This window comes from Mesocricetus auratus, unplaced genomic scaffold, assembly GCF_017639785.1.
Source record: "Mesocricetus auratus isolate SY011 unplaced genomic scaffold, BCM_Maur_2.0 Super-Scaffold_100044, whole genome shotgun sequence".
NCBI classification, from domain to species: Eukaryota; Metazoa; Chordata; class Mammalia; order Rodentia; family Cricetidae; genus Mesocricetus; species Mesocricetus auratus.
The window spans coordinates 8,733,848-8,739,056 of NW_024429221.1; the positions used below are offsets into that span (position 1 = coordinate 8,733,848).

The following is a 5,209-nucleotide window of genomic DNA, read 5'->3' on the forward strand; positions in this document are numbered from 1 at the left end:
ATTTCAACAACACTGTCATCCTTAAATATCTTTAAAGTACTGGACCCAGGTTATACTTTGGACACTGGAAACAGAGATAGGAGACTGTAATTCTAGCCACTCAAGACTATGGGAAAGTACATAGTGAAGACATTTCATATTTCTAGAATTATTTTAGTTAGCTAGTATTGTTCATTTTTCAGTAGTTTTTAATCTTAGGTCATTATGCCTATCTGGCAGAATTATGGTTTGATTAATAAGAGAGCTTTAGAGCAGGCTTTATGGAAGGCCAGGACTTAATGATGTTTGCCACTCTGTGATGCAGACTTGAGTTGTTCTTTAGATGCATGTTCCTTGATAGCAAAATGAACCTAATTAATAGCTAGTTGTCAGAGTGTGGTATTTGCTATGGAATTTTCTATGGACTTGCAGCCTTTATTGTGGGAATGGAGTATAATGAATGGTCAATCCTGGTGAGCAAACATCTATATCATGGCATTTTTATTGATAACATAGACCATTTGGATTATATAATTCCTGCTATGATTTATACTTCTCAGGACTCCAATGGTGTCGGATGCATAAGGCTTAGATAGATGGATAGATAGATAGATAGATAGATAGATAGATAGATAGATAGATAGTGCTGGAGACAACATCCTAAACAGAAAGACTCAGACCAGATAAACAGAAGGCCTGTTATTGGGTAAACAGAAGCCCAAATTCAGCATTCCTTAGGAATCTCATAAGGTGGATTTCTGTTCATCAGGATCTCCCTTAATATGCCCCCAAATGTCAATTGCCTACATTAAGGGCATCTAATTCCAGTCAACCAAATAGCCTGCATCACCTCAAAGACTCCCACCCTGCTTCCTGCCATAAATTCTTCTTGCTTTTTCACCATTTTGCTTCTATCAGCCTATGAGAGACAGCTGTGGCAGTTTTACTTCCAAGAAACCTTTCTTTATAACCATGAAATTTTCCATTTCACAGTGTCCTTACTTACATATATAAATTAATAATATCTTATATTCATGGCTTCTCACAGGAGAAGGTGCAGAACTTTTTGTTTCCCTTTAGGGAACTGTGGAATAAAGAATGGTTATGAGAACATTTTCCCATGCAACGATATGGGAGAGTGTTGAAAACACAGGACAAGTCACTGGCATATCTAATTTTTTTCTACAGAAAAAAAATGGACTACAGACTCAATTTAGCTGTCATATAGTAAGTGATCCCAGTTCTTGGGACAAATGATTATGTTTCAATATCACATGTTCCTGTTGCAAAATCATTAAAAATATCTCAATTTTTACTTTCTTTTCATATATATATATGTATATATACATGTGTGTGTGTGTATTGGTAAGTTACATATATATGTATATATATATACACATCTTTGAATGTGGTAACTATTAATGTAAAAAGAGGCTATAAATTTGAATGAGAGGAAGGTGGTATATGAAAGAGAGTTTGGAGGGAGGAATGATGAAATTATATTTAATCACAAAGAGAAAAGTGAATCACTGCCTAAAAAATGAACATACATAAATTGAATGAAAAAGAACCTGGAATGTCATACAAATTGATAAAACACATACAACTTCATAACATGAAATCCAAAATTCTTAATACATAACTATAGAATGTACCAAAGCAAAGTTCTTCTCAGATATATCAACTGAGAAAATGGAAATGATATCCGATTCTTTATATGGAAAACTTAATTCTCTGGAAATTATATTAATCTTTCAATAAAAGCCATATATCAAATCTCATTCTAATTCACTCTACTGAAAGTATGTGCTTTAGTTTTTTAAAATATTTACAGCTCTGATCTGAACAGGGGAGTGCTCTTGGACCCCAGACCCACAGTGGGGAGGCCAGCATGGGACTGATCTGGACCCCCCAAATGTGAGTGTCAGTGAGAAGGCCTGGGCAACCTATGGGGCCCTGAGCTGTGGATCAGTGTCTATCCCTGGTATACAAACTGTCTTCATGTGCCTATAGCACAAAGAGAGATGCTCTCTCAGCCTGGACTCTTAGGGAGTGCCTTGACCCTACCAAGAGTAAAATGACAGACTCTAGATATCCCCTATGTGGAAGGATTTGGCAATAGGGTGGGAGAGGGGGGGGGAGGGGAGTGCGGGTAGGGGAGGGAGAGGGAACTGGGATTGACATGTAAAACAAGCTATTTAAAATTAAAATAAAAATGATAAAAAATATTTACAGCTTGCAGGTCAGAACAGTAAAACAAAGCATCTTCCTGAGATAGTAAAGTTTATACCTTTCCTGAAATACTCACTTTTGCCATTTCTCTTCTCCATTACTATTAATAGATCCTTAGAGATTTGGAAAGCATGGAAGGAATACTCAGACTAATTATTGGCTCTGTGAATTGAGGCTACTAGTATCATAAATATTCACTCTTTGTCCCATATCTATATTTTAACAATTCTAATCCAGAATACGTTGTGTATATGTTTTCTTCTCCTCCCAAATTCATCACCTGCATGGGAAGTATTTTGACTGACTATCTTTATACCAGTGCTGACCACAGATCCTGGATCATAATCACACACCAGCAAGATTGCAACAGTGCATAAGGCACAGTTTTATACCCCTGTGGATTTTAAATTTTAGAAGAATATCTTCAACCAGAATATGAAATAGATGACTGTCTAATCTTTCTGCAAATGATTAAAAATATCACCAAGGAATATCATTCAAGGAAGTGACCTTAGTGCACCTTTAGAAAATAAATTATATATGACTTCTTTGTAGTGTTCTTTATTAGAATGATGATTGTTTTCCCCAAGTTAAGTAGATGAAAAAAGTACTTTCTTCATATTGTGTAGTTTTAGTGGTAGGAATCTATTTACTGTGTTCATGGAATAGTTATTCAAGATAACCCTCTCTAATATATTTTGCTCAGATGATATATGTGGAAACAAGTGATTGTCACTGAGGCCATTAAGAAAGGGTTGGAAGAGTTTGCCACAATTAGAAAACAGCACTAAAGCTACATTGCATTCATGTTGGTCTGTTTTGCATTATTGTATCAAAATATCAAAGACAGATAAGCTTTGTTAGGATAGGAATTTATGTAACTGGAAATTTTGTAGTCTAAAAATTTAAACCATGTAACACTGACTGATGATGGTCACTTGGTGAGTGTCAGAATTGAAAATGTGTTAGAGAGGAAGTCATAATATGTTAAAGAGTCATCCAGAGACACTGGAGTCTCTCAGTCTCTACCAAACACATATCTTGTTTGGTGAACTTCCCACAATACTCCTTTTATTTCCTTTTCCTTTATTTCCATTTCTTTTCTTTCCTTTTCCTCATCCTTACTTTCTTCCTTCCCTCTTGCCTCCACTCTTTACTCCCTTTTCTGGAGACATCCAATTTAGTATCTTACATTTACTTGACAAGGACTGTACCACTGATATACATTCAAATCATGGATTCCACTTCGTAAATGTTCCAAGTAACTACCAAACAGATAACAAACCTCCTAGTCCATGAACCTTCATTCTGAAAAATAATGTCTATGCCTTAGTAGTTCTTATGTATGAATGCTTTTATATGATTGCTGGATTACAAAAATACAGGTATGTAGCCAGTTGCCTCTATAGTCCATAATTCACTACAACAGTCTTTTTTCTTTCAAAAGATGCCCTAGCCCCATGGAGCCATATAATTTAACAGGGGCCTTGGAATTTCTCCTCCTTGGACTCTCAGAGGATCCTGAACTTCAACCCATCTTATTTGTACTATTTCTGATCATATACCTGCTAACAGCACTCGGAAATATGCTCATCATACTAGCTAGCAGCTCTGATTCCCACCTCCATAGTCCTATGTATTTCTTCCTCTACAACTTTCCTTGTCTGACATGGGCTTCAGATACACTACATTCCCCAAAATACTGATAAATATGCAGACCCATAGCAAATCTATAACTAATGCAGCCTGCCCAAGTCAGGTGTCCTTCTTCTTCCTTCTTGGGTGTAATGACAGCCTACTACTGGCTGTGATGGCCTATGACCAATGAGTGGCCATTTGTCACCCTCCACACTACCAAGTCATCCTGAATACTAGTTTGTTTAGATGTTTGGTCCTGGTGTCATTATTCATTAGTCTTGTGGATTCAAAGGTTCATTGTTTAATGGTGTCACAACTAACATTTTGCACTAATAAATACCTAATTTCTTCTGTGATGTTCCAGAGCTTATAAAACTTGCCTGTTCTGATACCTATATCAATAACATAGTTATTTTTCTTGTCAACATCATTGGTGGCTTTCTCTCTGCCTCAGCAATCTTTTACTCCTGCTACAAAATTATTTTCTCCATTTTTAGAGTTCCATCATTGTATGGGAGATATAAAGCCTTTTCTACCGGTGGATCACACCTGTCAATTTTTTGCTTATTTTATGGAACAGGCCTTGGTGTGTACCTTAGTTCATATATTTCTAGTTCTACCAGAGAAACTATGGTGCATTCCATAATATATACCATGGTTGTTCCAGTGATTAACCCCTTTATCTACAGTCTGAGGAACAGAAACATCAAGAAAGCCCCCCCAGAAAAGACTCAAAATATCCTAACTTAACTAGCTGTATGATCTCTACATATATAGAGTCTTAAACTGTGGGTCACATAACTGTGATGTCTTGAAAAATATAACAACTGTAAAAATTTCTGAACATAAAATGACCAAAACTTAACGTATACATGTAATGAATCAAGATGTATCTTAATGTGATTTTCCAAGTTACATATTTAGCTTCACTGTGGTTTGGTTTCTGAATATATAACTTTAAAAATTGGTGCTGTATATGTTTTCATACAATGAGATATCAAATAATGCAGATGGAAATGCTTAGGATTGGATTGAATTTGACCCACTCTTGGATTTAACAATAAGAATTGGTATGTTTTTACCATATGTAAAGATGGAAATATAATGGCTTATTTGTAGAAAGTAAATATTTTCCTAACATGTAAAATTACTGAATTTTTAATGGTGTTGTCCAAGAATGTTTATTTTGTGTTACTGACTTGAGTATCATAGAACAGATATTTTAGTATATGGTTTCTCAAGAAGGGAGAATCATTCCCTTTTGATTATGTGGTCACTGATAGCATTTCTATGCTCAAGGATTTGCTCCAAATTCAAGCACATATGGGCAACACTAATGGAACTCAATGGATTATGTATG

The 5,209-nt window shown here is 35.6% G+C and overlaps 1 pseudogene; it reads left to right on the forward strand.

Annotated features, from left to right (window-relative positions):
* Window positions 1-3,671: 3,671 nt before the first annotated feature.
* On the forward strand, window positions 3,672-4,599 carry LOC106022663 (annotated as a pseudogene).
* The last annotated feature ends 610 nt before the right edge of the window (window positions 4,600-5,209 follow it).